The 27,234-nt window shown below is 50.0% G+C and overlaps 1 protein-coding gene and 1 long non-coding RNA gene across 2 annotated transcripts in view; both read right to left on the bottom strand.

The window, feature by feature from the left end:
* The window catches only part of MAPKAPK2 (MAPK activated protein kinase 2), a gene marked incomplete at its 5' end in the record, with an annotated part of 46,710 nt that overhangs the window by 9,109 nt on the left and 10,367 nt on the right, over positions 1-27,234 (bottom strand). The gene's annotated exons all lie outside the window — the stretch shown is intronic.
* Positions 1-27,234, bottom strand: part of LOC138991222 (uncharacterized) — a 40,309-nt gene that overhangs the window by 3,428 nt on the left and 9,647 nt on the right. The window contains exon 2 of the long non-coding RNA XR_011467186.1: positions 1-27,234. This exon is cut by the window's left edge and continues 2,906 nt beyond it. This is a non-coding gene — a long non-coding RNA (uncharacterized lncRNA).

Genomic DNA, 27,234 nt, shown 5'->3' with positions numbered 1-27,234 from the left:
TTCTGGGTGTGTACCCAGAAAAACTCCAATTCAAAAAGATGCATGCATCCCAATAGCAGCACTATTTACAACAGCCAAGATAGGAAAGATGTGGTATGTGAATACAATGGAATATTACTCGGCCATAAAAAGGATGAAATAATGCCATCTGTAGCAACATAGATAGACAGATTATCACACTAAGTGAAGCAAAGACAAATATCATATGATATCATCTATATGTAGAATCTAAAAAAAATGATACAAATGAACTTATTTACAAAAGAGAAAAAGACTCACAGACAGAAAACAAATTTATGGTTACCAATGGAGAAAGGGGAAGGGGCGGGATGAATCAGGAATTTGGGATTAACAGATATACACTACTATATATAAAGCAGATAGTCAACAAGGACCTACTGCATAGCCCGGGGAGCCCTACCCAGTATTCTGGGATACACTATGTGAGAAAAGAATCAGAAGGAGTGAGCACACACACACAGCGGAACCCCTGTGCTGCACACCTGAAAGGAACACAACTCTGTGTTATTCCAACTACACTCCAACTCAAAACCTTTAAATCCAAAACAAAAAAACAGAACACTGTTCCATGCCTCTGTCTTTGCTGGAATCTGGAGGCAAAAAAGGACAGTCTGCCTCATATCCCCCACCAAATGAGTTTTCCATCATGGGACTGCATGATGACCCGGGGCAGGGCGGGGGGGGGGTGGGGGAGCGGGGGGAGGGGGTGGGGCGGAGGGGGGTTGGGTGGGCGGGGCAGCATTCTAAGCCCAGGTGAGCCAGAGAAGCGGAAAGAAACAGAGGCTGGGGTCTGAACACTGCTCACCAGCGGGGCCGATCTGAGGACGACAGGAAGAACAAGCCCCAGTCCCGGGGGATCATCCCTCACAGGCTCTAGCACTCACCAAGCGTGCGAAGATGGGGAAGATTTAATCCCTTTGTGCCTCAGTTTCCTGATCTACTAGTTCAGTCGCTCAGTCGTGTCCAACTCTTTGTGACCCCATGAACTACTGCACACCAGGCCTCCCGTCCATCACAAACTCTTGGAGTTCACCCAAACTCATGTCCATGTCCAGTCGGTGATGCCATCCAACCATCTCATCCTCTGTCGTCCCTTTCTCCTCCTGCCCTCATTCTTTCCCAGCATCAGGGTCTTTTCAAATGAGTCAGCTCTTAGCATCAGGTGGCCAAAGTATTAAAGTTTCAGCTTCAACATCAGTCCTTCCAATGAACACCAAGGACTGATCTCCTTTAGGACAGACTGGTTGGATCTCCTTGCAGTCCAAGGGACTCTCAAGAGTCTTCTCCAACACCACAGTTCAAAAGCATCAATTCTTCAGCGCTCAGCTTTTCTTTATAGTCCAACTCTCACATCCATACATGACCACAGAAAAAACCATAGCCTTAACAAGACAGACCTTTGTCGGCAAAGTGATGTCTCTCTACTTTCTAATACGCTGTCTAGGCTTATCTCGGAGAAGGCAATGGCACCCCACTCCAGGACTCTTGCCTAGAAAATCCCATGGATGTAGGAGCCTGGTAGGCTTCAGTCCATGGGGTCGCTAAGAGTCGGACACGACTGAGCGACTTCACTTTCGCTTTTCACTTTCATGCATTGGAGAAGGAAGTGCCAACCCACTCCAGTGTTCTTGCCTGGAGAATCCCAGGGACGGGGGAGCCTGGTGGGCTGCCGTCTGTGGGGTCGCACAGAGTCGGACACGACTGAAGCGACTTAGCAGCAGCAGCAGCAGCAGGCTCATCTACTGAACAGGACAGTCACGCGCCCACCTGCACTAAGTGAACTAGCGCGTGCACACCAGTGCCGCTGTTACTGCTCTGCCCCAAACCCCTGCACGAGTCCCACTGGGTCGGGCAGCGGGCACCTCGCTCACATGCGTCTCATTCACGGTGCTGTTGACGGCTCCAGGCGCTGGGACAAGGGTACCCAGAACACCGGAGAAAAGTGGGCTTTGGCATGTTGGCCCCGGGTCTCCCTCTCCCTTCACACCACCCAGACAGCTGGGGGCAGGGAGCACGTGTCCAGAGAGAAGGAAGCCGTCCATCCTCCCCACGACCGACTGAGTGCCCAGAGTGAAGGATGCAAAAGCCTGACTCAGGCACAGAATGCGGTACCCACATTTGGGGCACCCTGGTGAGTAAGACCTTCTCTGCCCTCCCAGCAGAAGGGCGGCACCTCTGCCATGGGCAGGCTCACCCACAAGGAAGGAGGCTACCTGGGCGCTCAGCAGGCCAGAAGAAAGGAGGAGGACTTGGGGAGGAGGGCTGCTGCTGTGGGCTGAGTCCCAGCAAGTGCCTGAGCGCAGAGCTGGTGGCCAGCAAGCAGCAGCCTCTGAGAGCCCAGAGGAGCAGGGAAAGCGGAGCCGTCCACGTCAGCAGGAGCCCGCACACCCAGCCCACGAGGATGCACGCTACTCTCTGAGTGGGAGAACACAGGAGCAGAGCCACTAAGCTCCAGCTCGAGGTCCCTGAGCTGGCTGGTCCCAGCAGCGCTGGGGTCTGAACCCCACTCCCACTGCACCCAGAGCCCTTTCCCCCCCACCCCGAGGAAGGGCAAAGGGCAGAACATCTGCCCAAGGGTATCCACGATTCCGACAGCCACCATCAGGGGCTGAAAACGTACACAAGCCTGAAAGCGCAAAGCAGCTCTGTAACCCTGAAATCCCAGAATGTTAGAATTTTACCCTTTGGCACTAATCATAGGAGCTTTAACACTATATGTATTCTAAGCCTGGCTTACTTTAACTAGAAATGAGTAACAAACTGAATGCCCAGCAACAGGCAACAGAGATGCTTTTTCAGGAGTTTATCTATATGATCTTCAATCATTAAAGTAATGTTTCAGAAGAAGATTTAAGGGGAAATGGATTTCTAAGGGTTTCAGTCACCCCAACACTATCAACAGTAGCACTTTATTCTTCTGTAGCACAAATCTCCATCTGAAGTTTCCTTAAGTCTGTCTGATTGTAAGTGAAAAAGCAAGCGACAGTGAGGTGGATGAACCTATAGCCTGTTATACAGAGTGAAATTAAGTCAGAAAGAGAAAAACAAACACTGTGTATTAATGCATATATATGAAAACTAGAAAAACGGTACCGATGAACCCAACTGAAGGACAGGAATGGAGTCGCAGACAGGAGAGCGGGCCTGTGGCCGCAGACGGAAGGAGAGGGCGGGACGAGTGGAGACGGGGCACTCACGCAGGCACACGGCCATGGGGGAGGCAGCGCTGGCGGGGAGCTGTCAGAGCCTGGGCCCCGTGGTGAGCTCCACAGGGGAGGCAGCGCTGGGGGGCGCTGTCAGACAGCACAGGAGCTCAGCCTGGGCCCCGCCGTGAGCTCCACAGGGGAGGCAGCGCTGGGGGGCACTGTCAGACGGCACAGGGGCTCAGCCTGGGCCCCGCCGTGAGCTCCACGGGGGAAGCGGCGCTGGGGGGCACTGTCAGACGGCACAGGAGCTCAGCCTGGGCCCCGCCGTGAGCTCCACGGGGGAGGCGGCGCTGGCGGGGCACTGTTAGACGGCACAGGGGCTCAGCCTGGGGCTCCATGGTGAGCTGGGGGGGTGGGGGGCTCAGAGGGAGGGGCCGTCTGTGTGCTCACAGCTGATTCACTGTGCTGTACACAGAAACCACCACCACACTGTGGAGCAATGCTCCAGCTAAAAGCCTTAAAATCATCTTCTAAAAACTTTTTAAGTGTAGTCCTATATGTATATTCCAGTAAGTACAGTCCTGTATGTATATCTGCATACGTATACACGTCTTTGTATATGTATGTATACGTATACATACGTGTGTTTATTTATATTCGTATGTATATGTACACAGATGTATAAATCAGCCTGTATATGTGTATGTATACACACATATATATGGAACGGGAACCACACTCAGTAAAACGTTAATAACAATATATCTGAAAGATACAATAATAGGAGCCTTAATTTTCTTTATTGCATCTTTATTCTTTAAGTGACTCATAATTAGCATGTGTACTTTTTAAAGAGCCAGAGAAGCTCAGCTCTCTGCATCTGACTCGGAGGCTGTCCCTCAAACCTCCGGGCCCAGTGGTCGGGAAACAGCAGATGTGGGCGCCCAGGCAGCTCTGCCAGGGGCTGCGCTCTGGAGTCTTGAGCGGGGCAGTGGCTCGTGACCAGAGGACACCCGCTGCTGCACAGGCCCCCACGGAGAGGAGACGAGCAGACCTGCAGTGCAAGCCACACAACCATGCTCTGCCTGCTCCAGCTCACCCGGCCCCAACTCTCGCCTCCCCAGTGCCGCGGCTGGCAGTGGGGCATCCGTGTCAGGCTGAAAGATCACGGGACCTCTACTCTCATTCAGCCTGAAACCTGGGAAACGGGGCCCCTGCAGCCCTGAACGGCCAACAAGGTCTGAGGAGTCACGAGGCCGCACACTGCCCCGGTACCGTGTGTGACCTCCCTGAAGAGCGGGGTCCCCCCAAGCCCCCCTTCCTGGGTCTGCAGCCATCAAGGGGGCGGGAGACATGCAGCCCTCGCAGCCCCTGACCTCATCTGCCCCGACGGTCATCACCGGACACATGTCACGTGCTGGCGTGGAAGCTGCTGGGACACAACGGAGAACACAGCAACGCAAGCCTGCCCCACGGAGCTTACACTTCGGTGCAGAAAGCACGCGACGAACACATTTTTTGTTTATTTTTAAATTACACATCATGATTTGTGCTATAAAGGACATAAGTTATGTGCTGTCACAGAAGCAGCAGTGCTGCTGAGCAAGAATCTCTGTTTTTCCCCCGATTTCAGAGAGATGAAAGGCTGCAGAGGTGTCTCTTGTCTCTCTTCATCCAGCTCAGCTCAGGACATGAGACAGGAGACATGGTCAAGTATTGGGTGAAATGAAGGTTTTCCTCTACATCTACAGGGGCAGAAAGAGTAGGATCCCGTTCTAGAACCTCCGCCAGCTCAGAGAGGAGCAACTGATGGACCTCGCCTAGGAAGTGATCGAAACAGAAATCTAATAGCACATTTTTTTCAGTCTTTGAAGGTGAGATAGTCTGTGAAATAAAAGGCACACAGAAGTACATCATCAGGGTCCCACATGTTGGCACACACATTCCCAAACATTTGGTTGGGAAGTAAAAGCGATTTTCCATATTGTTTACTGATTTTCATTAACGTGACAGGAGAAAATCCCAACCCAAAGCAAAGCGAAACTTACAGTGGGGAACCCAGTACCCAAAGCCTTTATAGCCCTGAGCCACTCTGCCCAGGAGGGTGACCTTCCCTGTGGTTCCCGCCTCAGCCTCACTCTCACTCTCCTGGGCAGACAGGAGGACCAGCTTCCAACCAAAAGGCAAGAGACTTACAAGTTATGCTTATAAACGACACACATTTTAAAATATGTGCAACACGTGCTAACCAAAGGTTAACTTAATTCTGGCAAATCAACTGTAAAAGATTAACAATCCAATATAAAACTGGCCAAAGAAAAGAACAAAGAAAGAAAATCAAACGAAAGAAGGTTGCTGCCACTCATTAAGAGAGAAATGTTTATAAAACATAACAATAATTTTACCAGAATGGCAAATTTTCTTTTTTTAATGTTTGACCAAAAACAAAACAAAAGAAGGAATTCTCTGGCAATCCAGTGGTTAGGACTCTGAGCTCCCACTGTGGAGGACGGAGGATCCACTGCTGGTCTGGGAACTAAGATCCTGTAAGCCATCCAACCAAAAAACAAACTCCTGAGCTTATGCAAAGATTCTTGAGGAAAAGGCACCCTCTCATACACACAACAATGGCACCCCACTCCAGTACTCTTGCCTGGAAAATCCCATGGACGGAGGAGCCTGGTGGGCTGCAGTCCATGGGGTCGCTGAGGGTCGGACATGACTGAGCGACTTCACTTTCACTTTTCACTTTCAGGCATTGGAGAAGGAAATGGCAACCCACTCCAGTGTTCTTGCCTGGAGAATCCCAGGGACGGGGGAGCCTGGTGGGCTGCCGTCTGTGGGGTCACACAGAGTCGGACACGACTGAGTGACTTGGCATAACATAGCATACACACAACAGAGACATAAACCAGTATATTTTTGGCTATGTCTATCAAAACTGTAATGTTCAAATCTTAGGCCCAGTACTACTTAGCTAGGAAATCATTCTACAAGTATGTTCCTAAAGCATCTTAATGGCAAAAAAAAATTGCTCATAACCTAAACGTCTACCACTAAGGAACTGATCAGATAGGTGCCACACAGGACAGAGGGGGGCACAGCCTGCTGCAAGGGAGGCAGGGCTGCACTCACCACTGAGAGGGGACTGGGCGTTAATAAACGGGGACGCAGACAAGGACAGGAGGATCCTTTGGCTTTCTTGTTTACGTTCTAATTTTTTTTTTAAATGGAGCTGAATTCACATTACTTAGGTAACTTTTAAAGTATGTTCACAAAAACAAGAAGCAAACACACCAAAAGGTTCATTAGTGGAGGGCATAGGGTCCATCCCTGGTCAGGGAACTAAGATCCTGCAAGCCACTAAACATAAATGGTAGTACTATAGGTAACATTTTCTTTTCTGCCTTTTTTAAATTTCCAAAAATAAAAAAAGTGCTAAATAGAATGTAAAATACACCACTTGGGTGGTGGTTTTGTTTTGATTAAGGCAGAGCGAGACGATATACAGACTCGTGGATGTTTAGCATCTTTCTGGAGGCTAAATTCAGTTCAGTTCATTCAGTTGCTCAGTCGTGTCCGACTCTTTTGGATTCCATGAATCACAGCACGCCAGGCCTCCCTGTCCATCACCAACTCCCGGAGTTCACCCAGACTCACGTCTATTGAGTCAGTGATGCCATCCAGCCATCTCATCCTCTGTCGTCCCCTTCTCCTCCTGCCCCCAATCCCTCCCAGAATCAGAGTCTTTTCAGATGAGTCAACTCTTCGCATGAGGTGGCCAAAGTATTGGACTTTCAGCTTTAGCATCATTCCTTGCAAAGAACACCCAGGGCTGATCTCCTTCAGAATGGACTGGTTGGATCTCCTTGCAGTCCAAGGGACTCTCAAGAGTCTTCTCCAACACCACAGTTCAAAAGCATCAATTCTTCGGCCCTCAGCTTTCTTCACCATCCAACTCTCACATCCATACATGACCACAGGAAAAACCATAGCCTTGACTAGATGGACCTTTGTTGGCAAAGTAATGTCTCTGCTTTTCAATATGCTATCTAGGTTGGTCATAACTTTTCTTCCAAGGAGTAAGCAGTCTTTTAATTTCATGGCTGCAGTCACCATCTGCAGTGATTTTGGAGCCCAGAAAAATAAAGTCTGCCACTGTTTCCACTGTTTCCCCATCTATTTCCCATGAAGTGATGGGACCAGATGCCATGATCTTCGTTTTCTGAATGTGGAGCTTTAAGCCAACTTTTTCACTCTCCACTTTCACTTTTATCAAGAGGCTTTTTAGTTCCTCTTCACTTTCTGCCATACGGATGGTGTCATCTGCATATCTGAGGTTATTGATATTTCTCCCAGCAATCTTGATTCCAGCTTGTACTTCTTCCAGCCCAGCGTTTCTCATGATGTACTCTGCATATAAGTTAAATTACCTCCCCCAAAAACACATCCACAGTGTTGACCAAAAGAAGAGCTTATATTTTCTCATCTTTCCCCTTTTACATTTTACATTTTTGTGTATTGTTTGGGTCTCTATCGTCTGCATGTATTTCTTCTTAAAAATTAAGTTTAGGGATTCTCAACAGGTGCGGTATGCTTTGGTCCTCCATTTGACCACCAGCCTGAGTCCCCCCAGAAGCAAGTCCACCTTCTTGTTAGAGCAGCAGCGGAGACGGGGACCCTTCGTTGACCACATCGGGTGGGGGTGGGGGGGCCTGCTGGTACTCAAGAGTACGAGGGAAGCCCAAATGATGAGAAGACCTGCCATCTTCCTGGAGAGTATATAACCCGAAAATGGCTCCCCTGGTGGCTCAGTGGTAAAGAATTCACTTGCCAATACAAGAGACATGGGTTCCATCCTTGGATTTGGAAAATCCCCTGGAAGAGGAAATGGCAAACCACTCCAGTATTCTTGCCTGGACGAACCCATGGACAGAGGAGCTTGGTGGGCTACAGTCCATGGGGTCACAAAAGATTCAAACGTGACTTAGCGACTAAAGAACAACAATAACCCGAATATGACAAAGAGCAGGCTGCGGCCCCAAACCACCACTGCTGAGCACTTCTGACTTATCTGGGAAAAAGGCCTGCACTCAGCGTGGATGTCACCACAAAGGAGTCTCAGGAAGGAACCCAAAAGCCACAGGACACAGATTTCTGCTTCTTCCAGCAGACAGAAAGAGAAAGAAGAATCTTCATGTGTGCCGCACTGACCAGGCATCAGGTGTACTTTATATATAGAAAATACGCTATATTTAAGCCTCCTCACAGGCCTCTGGAAAGCTTCCACTGCTGACTCCATTTACTGGTGTGGCGATGGGCTGGTGAGGCACCTTGCCCCAGGTCACACAGCTAGTGATGACAGCCAGGATCCAACCCCATTCAGACCCCAGCCTCCAGGCCCCTGTCGTCACGACACTCGAGCCTTCGACAAACAAACCCCGGGCTGCGGATACTAGCGCCTGTTCCCAAAGGCCTCCCGTCCCGGCCCGTCTGAGGTCGGCCCCAGCCATCTCTGTGTCCACCAGGCCCCGCTCAGAGCTTGACGCCAAGGAGCTACAACACTCACCGACCAAACGGGGGTCGCGGATCCGGACCGCGCCACCAGCTGTGGCTCACTGCCCAAGACACAGCCTATTTCCCCGGACACAGGCGGATGGGGGCAGGGAGCAAACACACGGGACCAGCCAAGTGTTCTGGAAGCTAAAGTCCGAGTGGTGGGGACAGAAACGCCCTGTTCTTTGTAGTACGTAGGTATGATTTTACGAAATCCAGAGATGGACAAACCATCAAGAGAAAATAAGACGAGCAGAGGTCATGAACAACGCTTCTGGTCCACACGTGGCCCCCATCCATCTAACCCTACGCAGCTAACAAAGCAAATATAAACCTTCAGGTGGAAGCAATAAATGCCGCTCATCTTCATCGTGCTAGTTCAGCAGAATGAGATTCAAGGAAAGTGTGCCCTAACCAACGGATCTGGGGGGACGTGGAGGGAATTGAGAGAGAAAGTAGAAGAGGAGGGTCTTGTAAGACAGCTGGCTGAAGGCAGAACGAAAAAGAACAAGAAGTGGGTACTGTGGTAACATGTGGGGGACTATGGGGTAAGAGACGGAAACTGCTCTTTCCTACACAGTTGATGAAAACGGACCAGATGCAAAACAGAGCTCCAACCACCCTCCATGAGTACCTGGACATCGGAGAGGGAGACGAAGTCCTTTTCTGCTAGAGGCAGGGTCCCTGACACATTCCTATCTTGCCTCACTAAGGCGTTCACCTCTCAAACAGCTGAAGATGCAAGAAGGGAAGTGTAACCTAGAACTCGATTCTAACCAGAAAGCAAAGGCTAGTAAATTACATTAAAAAAAAGAAAGAAAGAAACCTTGATTAGCAAAAACAATAACAACAAGAATACCACATTAGGGGATAACCTGGTCAATCTGGAGTTCAAAGGAGGGAAGAAAAAGCCTGGAGACAAAAACAATTGTTTCGCCTAGACTTCCTGAAAAATCTGAGACAAAGGAACAGTATAAGCAGAGATCCCAACAGGGAATGCAGTTGGAAAGATGAGGCCTGGTCTCCAACAAGTGGATTCTGAGCGTCTAAAGCATGGTAATCCCCAGCTGCCAAAGGCAAGGTCACAGCACAGGGGGCTGAGGAGGTGTCCAAAGACACAAGCAACTGCCCAAACCCAGGACAGGCCCAACGAGAGTGGGATGAGCTCAAATAACAGATGAGCAGGGCTGATGGAAATGCAAGAACTGCTTGAAATAAGTCTTAAACGTACACGTGAAACTGGAAGAAGACCCAGGGAGGAAGTGCACCCCTCATGTGGAGGGACAGAGGCTCTCATCTGCCGAAGTGACAGGGACTGTGCTATCATTTCTGTCAAGGAGAAAGCTCTTCAAACTGGACCGTATTTAAGGCAGACCTCAAATCCAAGCTCGCCCAAGAACCAACTGATAAGAACCCAAAGATGACTGAGTTGAAAGACACACCCCAGTCTCAGAAGAATCACACCCCACGACCAGAAGGAACCTGCAGCAGGTGTGATGCCCAAACCACCACTGGTCAGCACTGAGGAGCCGTGAGAGGAGCCGTGGGGAGAGTGGGCAGTGCCCGGCCTCCTGGCAGCGAGCACTCCCCCAGTGCCCGCCCTGCTCCAGGCACGGGGGTGGGGGGGGTGGGGAGGCTGTCAAGGAGTTCAGCCTAGGGAAGGAAACAGTCAAGGAAAAAGAAACAATATGCACACAGAATTGCTAATAAGAAGGCCCACGTGACTTCACATCTGTCTCTCGTGAAGCTCTAGAGCAGGCCGTGAACTAGACCGTCACAACCTGGGCTAGCTCCCTGAGAAGCACCTTTTCCAGCAGGCTTACTAAATTACAGGCCAAACAAACAACAGATATTAATGCACGGGTCCTTGACTTCTACAAAGGACATGGACAAAGTCTCCTGCCAGACCTTTGGGATGATAAAGAAAGAGGCGGTGAGGTGACAAAGTACTTTGAGTTTATTTGTAATTGTTATCAATGACCAACACTAAAGTGTTATTTAGTGGATCTAGGACAGGCTAAGTGTTGTTTTTTAGTCGCTAAGTTGTGTCCAACTCGGTGACCCCATGGACTGTAGCCCGCCAGGCTCCACTGGCCATGGGACTTCCCAGGCAAGAATACTGGAGTGGGTAACCATTTCCTTCTCCAGGGGACCTTCCCGACCCAGGGATTGAACCCGTCCTTCCTGCATTAGCAGGCAGATTCTTCACTGCTGAGCCACTGGGGACAGGCTGAACATGCACCAAACTGAACTCGGCACTCACTCTGACTTATTGCCCAGTCTCGTTAAACGACAATGACATATGTAGCCAGGCTCCCGGATATAAATCTTGAAGCAGTCATCTGTAGCCTCTCTCCACCCGCCCCCAACAGAGCCAATCCACCCCTGCCTACGCAAAGATCTCCCCAACCAATCTTCTCTTTTCCAGTCTGGCTGCCACTTGCTTGGTCCCCTTGGCCCTTCAGTGCTAACTAGCTTCTACACTTGGTCTGCTCTCCAACACATCCCACATCAACCTCTAAAAGGCAAATCTGAGAAGACACATTTTCTTCCTTAAACATCACCACTGGCTAAGAGGATAAAATCCCAATTCCTTAGCTTGGTCTTTCCGAGCTCCTGCCCGTAATACCTCTGCCCTCATCCTATTTAAGCTACACTGAACCCCACTGTCCTCAAACATGCCACGCCTTGTCAGGACACCATGTCTTCGCATCCTTCCAGCACCGGTGCAATGTCACCGCCTCTGTGAAGCCTCCCTAGTGACTTCCAGGCACAGTCAGTCCCTCTTTCCTCTCTGCTCCCGCAAGACTCTTATTAAGTGCCTACTTCAACGCACACACACACTGGTTCCATTTCCAAGACTGGTCCTCCTTCTGCTATACAGACCATGTGCCTTTTGGAGGCTAGGACCGTGTCTTACTCACTTTTTGATTCCTAATCCTGGGCCCAATACATGGATTCATGGACATACTCAATATAATATTTGCTTGTTGACTAAACCCAGAGAATACCTCCAGTGACAAAGCATGGAATGCCATCCTTGGCTTTGCCCACAATTTTACCAATATGCTGGCTAAAGATGTAGTGGACAGAAGTTCATCAAACTTGCAGGTGACTCACATATTGGGGGTGTGTAGGTAACAGATTTTTTTAAAGATCACAGTAAGTGAAAATACGGGCCAAAGTAACTCCCTAAAAATATCATATGCTGGGGCTCAAAAAACATCTACTAAAATAATAGCATGTGATGAGAGAGACCTTTCTGAAGTCAGATCCACACAACTCGATGAGTGAGAGCTCGTCGGACTCAGTCATGTCCGACTCTTTGCAACCCCATGGACTGTAGCCTGCCAGGCTCCTCTGTCTACGGGATTTTCCAGGCAAGAATACTGCAGTGGGTTGACATGGCCTCCTCCAGGGGATCTTAGGGACCCAGGGATTGTACCTGCATCTCTCGTGTCTCCTGAACTGGCAGGTGGATTCTTTACCACTAGGGCCACCTGGGAAGTAACGTGGAACCATGCAAATGACCACACAAAACAGTCTTAATCATCAATGGGGAAAGCTGACTGTTCCATGACCTTTAGGAATTTTTATCAAAACATTAAAAACTCTTTTACTGTCAGTTATAAATGAATAAAGAAGTAAGAAACTAGTATAAAACTAATATTGATTTAGCACACTGTAACTAAAAAACAGAGACACTGAGAATGAGTGTTTTGTTTCTTTGTAAAAACTCATGCAGAGCAGGCTGACAGGGCTTGCCTTCTCAAGGTTTAACACACAAGACAGAGCAAACATCTTTTCCACGCCTTTATAAGTTGCCACACTCTTTGTAAATCTGAATCCGTTTCCAACCTTTTATCCTTTGGGCTTTTAATGTTGCAAAATACCTTCGAGAGTCCCTTCCATGTGAAACTTTTTCCCAGTGTCACTTCCTCTGGCACTTCTTTGTCCTCTGCGTCACAACTGCTGGGTCAGGGAATTTGCCTTCACTTGATTCTTCTGGCCGCATATGCAGTCTCAAACAGCGGCAATGTCGACATTTCTGCAGTCAGCTGTAATTCCACTCATGTTCAGTCATGGAATTTCACTTTCAGCATTACCATTTTTCATTTCTTTGCTGAAATGTCATCAATGTTGGGCAATTTCCTCTTTTGATTATCCATTTTTGTAAAACATCACATGAGTTTATTGCTAGGAGACAAGGAAGCAACACAACAGCTGCACACTTGCCCGTGTGAACTCAACAACAGATAGGCAGTGACCTCCACCAACAGACGCAAAGAAGGGCCGTGACTGGTCACTGAGCCTAACCTGTCACTGGTCACATCTGTTAGGTACATAGGGATCTGTGAACTGAAGAGCTAGTTGCAAAGTTTGTACTCTGTACAATTACTCAGTTCACATGTCATAACAACTCGAACTGGAACTATGCTGTTTTGGGACTGGTGCTATTTAACGAAGCTGTAGTCCATGAAATTCATGTATACTGTAACAGTGAAAAGCAAGGACTGCGGGCACAAGGAATGAACACAGAGGGAAGTATACACATGAACAGTGACAGTGGTCACCTTTCAGGAAGAGCTCCACTATTTAAATTGCTTTCAATTACTAAGTTCCACACTGTGGGAATGGTTCTCAGCCTGACATGATTTTCCCCGTGAGACATTTGAAAACGTGTGGAGACATTTCTCATTGTTGCAACTTGGAGCAGCACAGAGAGAGCTGCATCTGGGATCTGGTAGGTAGAGGACCAGGATGCTAATTCCTAAGAAGCATTGGACAATTTCCACAACAGAATTATCTGATCCAAAAAGTCAATAGTACCCAAGCTGACAAATGCTGTTTTAAACCAAACAGTTTTTATTAAGTTTGTTTTAATAGCACCTTTCTCATAAAGTGGTGACAAAGATAAACTGAGAAGACGGCAAGCAGAAGGTGCACAAGATGCTGTTAATATCAGAGGTTCTAAACGACTTCGAGCTGCAGGAGTACCTTAATATCACCTTAGATTTGTGGTATTTGTTTTACAAATACCTGACCCACTGCCATGATGTGGTCATGATGCAGCTGCCAACAAGTGAGCATCACCTTCAGCTCCCTGGCAGATCAAGGTCCTAGATCAAGACAGGCGTCCAGACCCAGTCACACTCGGCACCTCTCACATCACACGAATCCACTGTCACGTCTAAGCAAAAGGAAACTATTAAACTTCCAAAAAGTAATGACCAGGACATAAAAGGTCTGATAAGAAAGTCACAGGACAAGTGGATCGATGGACTGGAACCGTTATTCTGAGCAGTTGAGAGACTGGATGTGATAACACTCCCCAAATTCTGTAGGGCTGTCACAGAGAAGAGGGCTACGTGACTCCCATGGCAGAAATTACAAGGAGCTGTCCTCCAACAGTAGGGGCTTGGAAGGTACTAACCTCCTTACCCCTGGAAACACTCAGGCAGAGGCTCTCGGGGGGAATCCTACACCGAGTGAAAGAATCATCTAGATGAGCAATAAGGTGTTTTCTAATACTCACAATCTTGACAACAGAATACCGGCGTTATTTCGAGAAGGAGAAGTAACTGCCTCCTGTGACCCAGCACTCCCACTCCTAGCCACTGACCTAAGAAAAATGGAAACACTGTGTCCACGAAAAGACTCCTGCAAGAATATTCATAGGAGCTTTACTCATCAGAGCCAAAACCTGGAAATGCGCTAAAGGAGAAGAGATAAGCAAACTGTATCACATCCATACAATGGAAAACTGCACCGTATAAAAAGGAATGAGCTACCAATACAGGTAACCAGGTGCATGAACTTTACATAAGAGAGGCCATCATGATTAATTTCCTTTTACATGACATTCTGGAATAGGCAAAACAAATCCCTAGTGCAAAAAACACACCAGAATTGTGATGGCCTGGGAAGGAGCATGAGGGAAATTTCAGGGTAATAAAAATTTTTGTTTTCTATCTTGACAGAGGTTTGGATTGCATGGATGAAAGTCACCAAATGATACACTTAAAACCTGAGCATTTCACTGCTATATAAATTTTACCACAAAATAATTAATTAGATGCACGAACAAATACTGAACTCCAGTGCTTATACATGCTAAAATGTTTAAGGGCAAAGGGTACTAATGTCTGCCACTTCCTATAAAATGCATTCTCAAAGTAAGACAGGCTGATAAATGAGTAGAGAGAGAGATGAAGAAAAGACAGGAGAAAGCGAGTAGAGTCAAATGTTAAGGGTAGAATCTAGGTCATTGGGTACATGGGCGCTCACTGAACAGTCCTCTCAAGTTCACTGCCTGTTAGTGCTTCCTAATGGACTGAGGGGGGAAGGAGTGACAGCCAGTAAGGGGCACAGGGGAAAGAGGAGTGGCCAGGAGGTCATGGCAGGACAGCAGCAAGGGGAAGGACAGGGACTGCTCCAGTCAACACAGGGGCCTCTCGAGGCAGAATTGCAAAAGGCCCAGCCAACCTGGGGGCAGGAAATCTTGGCCAAGATGGAGCATACGTAAGCGTGCTCAGACCTCCACTGGCGTAAGTTCTTGTTCCCATGGGACCGGCTCCATCACTCTCTGGCCCTAGCCCTGCCCCTCTCTGGCTGTGGTCCTTTCCCCTGGACAGTGAAGGAAGTCCTTTCCCCTGGACAGTCAGCTATTCACCACATCTGTGCCAACCATGTTTCCAGACAGGAGCCGAGGAATGCAGAGATGCAGCTGCAGCGAGCTCCAGCCAGTTTCCTCCAGCAAGGGGATGGCTATCAAATCAGTATGTCCGCAAAAGAGGGACTGGTGCAGCTAACTAGCTCTGTCTGCATGTGAGTTATCCACTTTGTAGATTATCCACAGCCAACACTGAACCAATACAGGAACCACTGTACCCTGCCCCACAGCACCCGGCAGGTTTCTGGGACACAGAATAGTATGGAAATTCAAGAGAATTAAGAAGCTAGATTGGCTGGAGCAAAAAAAAAAAAATCACTGATACTTTGAGAAGTCGAATTTCAATAATCTGAAAATTATCTACTTGACTATCCCTACTGCCCCGCCTGCAATAGCACAGACCATGTAAACCTTTTTCTGTGGTACGTTTTACCTACTGTGGCTCTCCACCCCAAGGACACGCGTCCTGGAGCTGGCCTAGAGAAAGGAGACTGGGAAGCTCAGTGGCCTGGTCCTTGGCCCAGCTCTGCAGTCCCCTTGCTAAGAACCTGAACTCAAGGCACCTGTGCTCAGCCTCCTCCTCTCTAGGATAAGCCTAGACTACCTGAGGTCAAGGTTTCTTCTGATGCTAAATCCTTTAACATGACTCTCTCTTCTGGGTTAGGAAATACAACCCGAAAACGTGTTTAATTTTTATATATTCCATAGCCCTTTAAAGTCATAAACCAAAAAATAAATAAATAAAATAAAGTCATAAACCATGTACAGCCCACATGATCTTCATTTCAAATGCGTGGCAACTCGGGTGCAGAGAGCTGAGCACAGCCGGCTGCTGACCAAGTGAGGGCTACGACCAAGGCCCCAAGGAGACCACTCACATTCCCAGAGAAGTACAGGAGAGCCCAGGAACCTCTCAGGACTTTCAGTCCCCATAACCAGTCCCTTCTTTACCTGCCTGATCCATCTGGTTTCCCTGGAAACCAGAGAAGCTAGAGCTTCTGGCCTCAGATCTTCAAGGGGAGGGGTATAAGTTCCATGCTTCTCAAACCGAGGTTACTTCACAAACCAAAAAACAACTTTGGGCAGGACTTCCTTCCTGCCATTCTCCTGGGGGAGGGCATGAGGGCAGGCGGCTTAGAGGTCAAGACTCTCCTGGAGGTGGAGTGCCTACGGGTGGGGAAATCCCACTCCTCTCTTGGAATAACTGGCCGGTACCTAGGGGAAATCTGGAATCCTCATCAGGCCGGTCAACAGGACACCCTGTCGAGGTCCAGATGTGCCCCAGCTGCAAAGAGGGCCGTGCAGGAGACACAGACCCAACAAGGCCTCTGGGAAAGATGACACAGGGGCTCGAGGCCACTCGTCCCCAACCCCTGCCTACTTCACCAGGCCAGAATCAGGGCAAGACCAGACAGGGGATGACGGGGCAGGGACGACAGGGCAGAGGACGGCGGGGCAGGGGACAGCAGGGGAGGGGACGGCGGGAGAGGGGAAGGGGAACCAGAGAGAGAGACGACAGAGTGGGGCTCAGACCCCGCCCTGCCTTCTAGCCTTGAGGGGTCAGCAGGGCAACAGCTCTGTCCCTCAGTGCCAAGACCTGGAAAGAACACAGATGAAGGTTCTTCTAAATAAGGAAAGCTCCACCCCGGGGTCAGAAAGAATTTCCATAATGACCAATTTGCCTACAAGTGGCCTGAGAGCATTCCCAGCAGTGGCGGTGATGCATTCCAGCTGAAGAGGGGCGGAGGGAGGAGCCGCCCCTTCTTCTCCCCACCGCCCAGCTCTCACGCTGCCGTTACCAAGGCCCATCTCGAGTAAGCTCAGAGCTTTCTGGCAAGGGTTCCCTCCCTGGGGGCCACCAGTCCTGGGGGCTCAGAGTTACTGGTCCCTCTGGGGACACTGGAGCCTGGGAGTCTGCACAGCCATGGCTGGCGGCAGAGCTAATACTCCCGGCTTCCTGGGGCTGGTGGGGTAGCTGCCCTTCCCCTCCTCGGCTCACACAGCCTGGGGCTGGGCTGCCCCTCCCTACCTGAGCGATGCCCAAGGCTGCCTGCGGTGTAAAGGCAGGGAGATGCCAGGGAGACAGGGACAGGCACCCTTGTTCCTGAGGACACACTACATCCCTTCCTTCTGGGGACGTCAAAAGAGGAGACATAAAAATACAAATACACGCACACACAGGGAGGAAGTCCGGGGCCTGGCTCCATGACACAGAGCTACCTACATTGGCAGTGCACAATCTCCAGAAGTGTTAACGACTCCCACCAACACTCCCTTTGTCCCTCAGCTGCTGACTTCCTTGTAAACAACCATGACCCCCTAGCAAGCTGCCCTGGGAGGGCACAGAGGCCTGCAGCAGGCTCGGGTGTGAAGTGAGGCTCTTCTGCGAGTGAAGAGCCCAGCAGAGCCACCAAACCCTTCCTCAGGAGCCGCCGTCAAGGGGACCAACCTTCACATCCACCTCCGGTCACCGATGGCCTGCAAACAACTCTAGCCTGAATTTTAAAATTCCACAGACTTTACTAAGTCCACTTTCAAATTCTGAATCCTTAAACTGAAGCCAAAAAGCCTTCATCTCGGTTCCCCCAGGTGATGGAGGTTCCCTAGTGCCTTTCCGCCCTGGCCGGTGGGGAGGGGAGAAAAGACACAGTTCATCTGCCTCTTCCACGGCCACCTCAAGATGCAGAGACCCCCATCAGACCAGGAGGCCACGCAGAGGCAAGGGAGTGAACTCTTGCGCCCCTGCACTTCCAGACCTGGCAAGCAGCCGCCTCTGAATCGCGAGACCCTTTCTCCAAAGGCAAGGAGCTCTCAGTAGCCTGGGGCTCAAGCGGGGGTGACCGCCCACTGCTTGCTCCCCCCCACACCCCCCCCTCATGCTGCACACTGCCGCTTCCCAGGCATGACAGATGTAACTGCTATTCAGTGTGTTTAAGACAGGACAAAAGCCTTCTCCAGAAGCACAAAGCCAGCAGGAATGCAGACAGGCCAACGTCAATGGAAGCCACCTGCCAGGGGGCCCTTCTCGGCCACACCCCCGGCGTGCACACACAAAAATTTTTAAGCCTCTCAAACCTGTGTTAACACACAGTCAGGTGAATTTTTCTCTGAATCACCAGACAGTTCTCCCAGAGCAGGGAGACTTCACCACCATTTCTCAAACAGTATTCTGCAGGATATTAATAAGTGACAGGTATCAAGAAAAAGGGGCCCGACATATGTCAGAAGCACCACCACCACAAGGCCAAACAGATTCTTCTACTAAAGGACTTCTCAGCGCCTTTAGAATGTTAATGTATGCTGAAGAATGTTTCCCAGATTCATTTGATCACAGGGTGTCTGTCTCAGGACTGATGTTCCACCAACACAATCCAAGGCTGTCTGGTGTTTGGAGAAATGGGTGACTCTATTCCATGCTCAGTCCCTTATGTAGCTCTTCTACGATTTGAAATACATGAGAAACATTTTGCTTACGTGCTTCCTTCTCAATAAGCTTTCAGTGAACAGATGAACAGACTCACGAGCGTGCTGTGGTATCTTCACAGTTCGGTTCAACCAGTGATGACGTTTCCGCAAAGACCACTAGAACTTCATCCAAAACACTGAACCCTGCATACGCTCAAGCCAACCCTGGCTCTGAATCATCTGTGCTTATACCACCAAGGGCCAGGGTTCACCTGCGGATGAACTGGCTGGTTTTATTCCCTGACCAAATCGCTCCCTAGACTTCCTCAGCTGTTCTGCATTTGCCCATAAAAGTAACTGGGTGACTGCACTGAATGTACACACCTGTGGTCAGTGAGATGCCGCCACGCTAAGCATCGCACGTGGTGGGGGCAACCTCAGCCACTGACACCACCAATCCCAACAGAGAAACCTGAGAGAACAGCGGGCTAAGCAAGCTGGACCAGAAAGGGTTCTTACCCAACCTTCCTCCCACCATGGGAGTGACAGACACTCAGAAATAACATGAACCAGAAAGTCCAGTATTTTTATATTCAAACTATGTATTTCAGGTTGTCTCTTGGATCTGGAAGTAGTCCCCCTACTAAAAAAAACACTTGTCAGACAGACCCTTCCTTCGGCTTGGAAACACTAGAGGCTGTGTGTTGGGGTAACTTTGTAGAAAAGCCCCTTCAGGAGCCCCTCTGGTACCCTGGTGAGGGCTTCCTGCTTCATTCACAGTAAAGCACACCCTGGAGGGGCACCTCCCACTGACCTCGGCAGCTGGGCCCCAGGCGGCACCCTCAGCCCCCCGCCCCGCACCCAGGAAACCTCTGCCTCTTACAGCCTCTGCCCTTGTTCTGAAGCCACAGACTATTCCTGGCGTGCACATTTCTGAGAATACCTTCCGCGGAGATGGAGACTGTGGTTCTTCTCTGGGTACCACCAAGAGGTTGGGGAACTCCGAGGACTCTGGTTCTGACCTAAGAAGGGGGGAGGCCCCATATCAGCTCTCCCCTCCCAACCCTGGAAACATCAGATAAGGTGAGATCCCACAAGGTAACACTGAGCAGTCTCCATTCATAACCAAATACAAAAATGCATGTTTTATCACCTTAGAAAAATGTTCACAGTTTATTTCTACCCTATTTCCCCTAATTTCTCTTCTTGCCCACCCAGCAAAACTAGTTCAATCTCTAGACTGGGAGCGAAGGGAACACTGACAGCCCTTTCCAGTGAAGCACCCCCCAATATTCCCAAGCAACCGCAGACCCCAGATCTCTGTTCCTGGAGGACAGACAGAAAAGTGCCTTCTCCAGCTCCTGCCAGCCCCCTAACCTCCCCACCGGGCTTCCTGTCCCTGGACTCCTCAAGGCTACAGATAATTCCTTGGCTCCATTATTCCACTTATCTTCTCTAACTGGGCGGGCTTGTGTTTGGATGTAGCTCTTCTGAAGCTGACACTTTAATTCTTGATTTTAGCAACTTTATTGTTTAAATACCAGTTTTGCCTCTAAGGCAGCCAAGGCTCCGCTCAGCTTGTTAATTATCAGCTGCTGAGCAGTCGTTTCTTCACTGAAGCTGACGTGGTCAGAGGACACCAGGGGTAAAAAGCTGGTATTAGAAAAGGGGCCCAACTCCCTGGTGGCCGTCTCCTGAGAATCCAAATGAAGACAAACAGGCAAGAGGCTCAGCCATTCCCTGGGTCTGATGCAGCTCAGCTAAGTGCCTAGCACTGTGCTTACCCTGGGGCTGCTGCTGCTGCTAAGTCGCTTCAGTCGTGTCCAACTCTGTGCGACCCCATAGATAGCAGCCCACCAGGCTCCCCCGTCCATGGGATTTTTCCAGGCAAGAGTACTGGAGTGGGGTGCCATTGCCTTCTCGTATCTTGTCCTTAAGGCACTCAGAGGCCAGGACATGGGAGTGGCTGTCATTTAAATTCAGAACAGTAGCCAGTGTGTGAACTACCACTAATATAGGGCAGAAAGTTATTCTGCCTGGAACTGGGGGCGGGGCGGGTGAAATCTAAGCTTCCAAGTAGAAACAAACTTCTCCCAGGAGTAAAAGGATGAACAAGAAAAAGACACAGAAGGTCAGGAAGCAGAAGCAGCACACTGCAGGGTGGGATGGAGTCCTCTCCTGGAAGGGAAGGAGCGGGAGCGTGTGTGTGCATGCGTGACTGTGCGCGCGTGTTCACACAGGTGTGTTAGGGGTTAGGCGTAGGGGAAGAAAGAAAGGTCAAAGCCAGCTTGCCTGAACACCATATTTAGGAGTTTAAGTGTCACAATGCAGGCAAGCGGAGGCCACGGGAGGTCTCTAAACAGACATAACTGTGGTCGTATCTGGCTAGATGGCTGTCCCTGAATGCCTCTAAAGAAAACCGGATCAGTGGCCTCAGAAAGCAGGTGTGAACCATGCAGAGAAACACGGAGCAGGATGGACACTGGGGGATGACTGGCTTGATGGCCCTTAGGACCCTCCACCATCAGGGTCCCCCGAGACGCGCACCTCTCCACGATCTCTCAGCGAGGCCTGACAATCGGCAGGATCCTGGGAATGATGTCTCCGCCTGCATCTCTCGGGGGCCCTCGCAGGTGGGGTAGTCTGAAACCCAGCCGTGGCGAGGGGGTGGCAGACACAGCCGCGCACAGGTGTCTGCAGAAGGCCAGGTGGGGATGGGCTGATGCATTCCGTGAGGCTCTGGAAAACACCACTAGCACCAAGGGATAATGCACCTTCAGGGAACCAAACTTTGACTTGATCAACATAAAACTTTAAAAAAAAACATAAAACCAGAAAAAGTTTTTAAGAGTAAGGTTTTCTTCAAAAGAGGTAGGCTCCCCATCACTGGAGGAATTTAAGAAGAGGTTCCACAGGATGCCAAACAGAGATATTGATCATAGACAAAAACACACATTCCTGAACACCACCCCACAATCTTGGACTCAGTAAAATACACAGAGTGGGGCCCAGGAATCTGTATTTTCAAATGTTACCCACACAGGTGATTTTGACAATCGACCTGGTTGGGAGCCACTGAGCTAGACGACCATTTTGTGGGGCTGCTGCTGCTGCTAAGTCGCTTCAGTCGTGTCCGACTGTGCGACCCCATAGACGGAAGCCCACCAGGCTCCCCCGTCCCTGGGATTCTCCAGGCAAGAACACTGGAGAGGTTGCCATTTCCTTCTCCAATGCATGAAAGTGAAAAGTGAAAGTGAAGTCGCTCAGTCGCGTCCGACTCTTAGCGACCCCATGGACTGCAGCCTACCAGGCTTCGCCATCCATGGGATTTTCCAGGCAAGAGAACTAGAGTGGGGTGCCACTGCCTTCTCCATTTTGTGGGGAGGCAGTCCTGAACAAGACAAACAAAAGCTGCCTTTCTAAAGATCACCTTCTCTACTCGTGCTCCTGGACCGCAAAACCTCTCCTCGTATTCTTACACAAACTCCCTCCCAGCTCTGCTAAATCTTTGCCAGGGTGCAGAACAACGGCCTCAGAGTCTGGCGCTGTGTGAGAGCGTTCTGCAACGATGGAATGTTCTCTACCTGCACTGCCCCACACGGCAGCCACTAGTTCTATGTGACTCGAGCACTTGCCATGTGGCTGCTGCTGCGGCATGGAGAAACTAATTTTTAACTTTATTCAAGTATTTAAATTTAAACAGTCACATGTGGCTAGTGGCTACTGGACCAGCAGTACAACTAGCTGTGAAAAAGGGCTTATGCATTCACTCTGAGATCCACACAAATCAGCAAATTCTGACTCCTTCCACTACCACCTCTTGGAGGTCAGCTCCAGCCCGAAGAGACTGACCTGTGATGGGGAGATACAATTCAGAGAAAACGGCAGGAAAGGAGGAGCTCCGTGTCAGCTGCACCGCAGACAACAGGTACAAAGAACAAAAAGCCTGAACAGCAATCCTCACCCCACAGGGCTGTGCCCTTCTCTGCCCAAGACAGCAATTAACACTAGCAGCCATCACTCCATCCAAGACATCGGAGCCTATCGCCCAGTGCAAGCCCCCAGCTCCCTCAGAGCAAGAGGACCTCAAGGATGACCTGGAACAGCCCTCAGCTGTCCGAAGCTGGAGTCTCAAAGCTGATTTGTACTGGAACTTTTGGGCTATGCTGAAGTATAAATATCCTGTAGTATATCTCTGGAATATACTACAGGGATACAGGATAGTATATTTGGAGTATAGATATTGGGTATTTATACACATGCTCAGTCACGTCCAACTCTTTGCGACCCCATAGACTGTGGCATTCTCCAGGCCAGAATACTGGAGTGGGTAGCCTTTCCCTTCTCCAGGGGATCTTCCCAACCCAGGGATCAAACCCAGGTCTCCCACTTTGCAGGCGGATTCTTTACCAGCTGAGCCAGAAGGAAAGCCCAAGAATACTGGACTGGGAAGCCTATCAGTTCTCCAGCAGATCTTCCTGACCCAGCAATTGAACCGGGGTCTCCTGCATTGCAGGCAGATGCTTTCCCATCTGAGCGATCAGGGAAGCCCCACGGATATCCAAGGAAGAAGACATAAACCTCACCAAAAAAAAGTTACACTACTTTTCCAGAACTCAATCGTCGTCATCAGGAAAATGTATCATCCGCAGACTAAAAAAGACAACTGGATTCCTGCCCAAGTACAACTGCTGCTGCTTAATGACTAAGTTGAGTCCAACTCCTTGTGACCCCATGGTGTAGTCTGCCAGGCTCCTCTGTCCATAGATTTCCCAGGTAAGAACACTGGAATGGATTGCCATTACCTTCTCCAGGGGATCTTCCTGACCCAGACGTTGAACCTGCAACTTCGGCACTGGCGGGCAGATTCTTTATAAGTGAGCCACCTGGAAAGCCCCATCCAGGTGCAGCACAAAGGCCAGATTCAACCTGACCAAGGACTCCAGCTTCACGTGTGTGGTCTTTCAGCTTGATTCTTGCTCCCACATTTGGGCCTCTTTCCCACCATCTGACTGGACATACACCCTATCAAAGCGGGTGGTTATCTGAGCCAAGAAATAGGTACCACCTCAACCTTCTGGGGCACCAAGTGAACAGAGACCAAAGCTGCAGTGAGAGAGGCCAGGTGGGTATCTGCAAACACCTGTTGTATTTAAATAACTCTCAGTATGTGGAGAGGACGACGGACACGACACTCCCTCACGGCTCCCGCAGACCAACTTACTGTCTCCTCCTGGGAGAGGCACTTATCACACTTCAGCGACACAGGCCCTCGGAGAAGAGGGACGCCAGCAGGGATGGACGGAGGAGGCAGGATGGCAGAAAGACCACATACTAAAAAAGCACTGTGGGGGAAGGGAGAACCATCCAGCAAAGGCTAGATCTTTTTCTGAAGTTTACTGGAAGACTGGGTTTTTTTCCCCTTCTTGCTCTATAAAAAGAAAGAAAGAAAGGGAAAAAAAAAATGTTGCAACTTCCTTTGTCACAGCACATGCTCAGGAAGAAGCGACCTAGGCCATTGCTTCACTTTCCCATCCGCACTAACGGCCCGTTCCATCCTGGGCCCGGACTTCCGCTCACCCAGCACCCGAGAGGCAGGAGGCAAGGCGGCCAGACCGAGAGCCCAGAGAGCCTCCCGCACCCCAGTCCACCTGGAGGCCCCCACAGGAAGGACGCGACTCCGCGGGGAGGGGAGGAGCCCCGTGAAGGCCCAGAGGAGGACCCGCGGCCTCGGCTGCAGCCTGGCCAGCCCGTCCTCCCGGCTCCATGGATGGCCGGTCAGCGTAATCCCAAGCGCTTCCGGTTACAGAAACAGCCCAGGAGACGTCTGCCAACGGAAGATGGGAGCCCCAGGGGAGTCCCACAGCCTGGCTCTCGCCCTCCTGCTGCCCAACCGTCTGTGTGCAGTGGTCCGTGGGAGGGTCACAGGTGCGAGTCCGCACCAGGCAAAAGGGACCACACCCCCGACCCCTCTGTCCTGGAGGAGCCCATCCGAGTCTCTGTTTCCTTTGAGGCTCTGATTCTACCACTTTCCCCAGAGTCTGCTACCTGAACCTCTTAATGGGTAAAACCTGGATCCAGCCACCTGGAGGCACTGCTTGTGTTGGAGAGCATCAAGAGGAAATGCCTGTGAACCGGCACAGTACAGACTGCAGGGTCAGGCTATTTGCGCTCCTTTATACACAAAGGTGTCCGCTCCTCCTCTAAACTCTAAGTTCCCAAAGGCAGGGCTCCCATCTGATCACTGTAGCAGTTTGCACACAACAAGCATTCCATAAATATTTGATGAAAAAACAAAGAGCTGAATCAACTAAGTACTGAATCACAGTGGAGTCAGGGAAGAACTATAGGAGAGGCAGTACTGGAGGCTATCTGGAGCCAGACAGGAAAGCCAGACGCGCCCAGCATTAGTAGCCTCAGGGCTCTACACTTTATTCCTTCTGCCTGCCTCTCCCCCAAATATTTCTAGGGCTCACTCAAATGTCACTTTTGCAGTGAAGCCTTCTCTGAGCCCCTATTTGAAATTTCAACACCACACACACGTTCCCAGCATTCCAAGGTCTCCTCCCCTCCTTTATTTTCTCCTTTGTACCTACAGCCATCTGACAATCTGTATCATTTATCTGATTGTATTTTGTCTGTCTCCCCATGCTAGAATGCAAGCTCCACACAAGCAGGATTTTCTTTCTTTCTTCTTTTTTTTTTTTTTTGATCTTTTTGGTACACTGGGGTATCCCTCAAGCCTGAAATAACACTTAGCACTTAGTAAGTGCTCAATAAGTAACTGCTAGAGACTGAATGATTCTGAACATATTTCCTCTCCCATAAAACAGGGACTTTTACTTTGCAATATTAAGGATTAACAAGAATGTAAGTGAAACACTTAATATAATGCCTGATACACAGTATCTGCTCGGTAAAGACTTGCTATTAATCTGGAAACCCTTCACAGTGTTGCTAAGCTTTGGACAGTGATCTGAAGGAGACAGAAGACAGAATATTGTTGTATGTATCACTCATTCTGCTGTTCTGATCTATCCTTAGGGAGATGGCAAGTCATCCTTGGCAGTGCTAATTTTCTCGAGTAGTAAATTGCTTTGGAACTCAGAGAGCTAGAAGGTACCCTGGGGCAAATTCCACTTAGAAAGGAAGGGGTCCAGACTAAGTTGTTAGAAAAGAATCAACCCTCCTTATTCTAAACCCCTCTCTTCTGACATAGCAGAGGTATTAAAGGAGTCTAAACCCAAGAGGAAGACCCAGAGTGATCACCCCTCCAGGCTAATCCTGCCATCTGGGCCTCCTAATGGCCACTCAGCAGGGAAAACGGGAGGCAGGCACAGAGAGGATTCACATTTACAAACATTAGTTGAACGGCTGAATGAATAAAAATACTACAGCCCAGGAGGCATGAAAGAACACTGGCCTGCAGAAAGTGAGGGCAGAGAGGGTGGCTCCCAATCCCTGGAGCCCTGGAGCCCGGGCTGACCACCTCTTTCCCAGCAGAGGGCCGTCAGCAGCAGTGATGAAGAGGGCCCTTCAGCACAGGAGAGCCCTGGATTTATGAAGAAGAAGCTGAGTGAGGCCCCAACAGGTTCAAGAACTTGCTGAGACCCACATAGCCGGGTGGGTGCTTCAGAGGCCAGGCGGGTTCTTTTCCCCAGCCCGGAACTCACGGGTTCCCCGAGGTTCAAACCTCTAACCCCAGTCCCGGCATCATGCTGCTCAATGCTGGCCCTCTTGTAACATACTGGACGAGGCCAGGAGATGGGAAGACCACGTCAGACTGCATCCAGGTGTCTCTGTGTGTCTGGGGCTGACTCGAAGACGCCAAGAACTTTGGGAGAGCTAGCAACCTCCACACCTGTCCCTCCCTCAGTTAAAGTTCTCCAAAGGGCAGGAAGGTCATCTCCACAGTGCAACACGAGACAGAGGAGCTCTGAAACAAGGAGGAGAGGCATCAAGGGAAACTGTGGTCAGGGCCCTTACAAGAAAGAGAACTCCGTTAGCAGAAACGCCAGGTGCCAGCTTGAGTCAGCAGACCCCAGTGGGTGAGGGGAAGACCTCCCAGGAGACTGTCCTGAATGGCCTTTTAGCAGACAGGAGGGAGACCAGGGAAAGACCCTTAGGGAGACCCTCACTAGAGCCCCAACTCATTCTCAGAATCCAGGCCAACCCTGTCCCTCACCCAGTCACCCCCTGGAACCCTGAGGATCACCACTCCCAATCCCTGGAGCCCTGGAGCCCGGGCTGACCACCTCTTTCCCAGCAGAGGGCCGTCGGCAGCAGTGATGAAGAGCACCCTTCAGCACGGGAGAGTTACACTTGCGTAGGCGGCATCCACTGTTACTCAGTAATCACATCTTCATGAGGCAGCTGGGTGTGATGCACAAGGCCAAAATACTCTGGAGTTTTTTTAATGATGGTATACAGTTA

The sequence above is a fragment of the Bos mutus genome, chromosome 16 (assembly GCF_027580195.1).
Source record: "Bos mutus isolate GX-2022 chromosome 16, NWIPB_WYAK_1.1, whole genome shotgun sequence".
NCBI classification, from domain to species: Eukaryota; Metazoa; Chordata; class Mammalia; order Artiodactyla; family Bovidae; genus Bos; species Bos mutus.
Note: the sequence above shows the minus strand (reverse complement) of the source record. Positions and strands in the feature narration are given on the sequence as shown.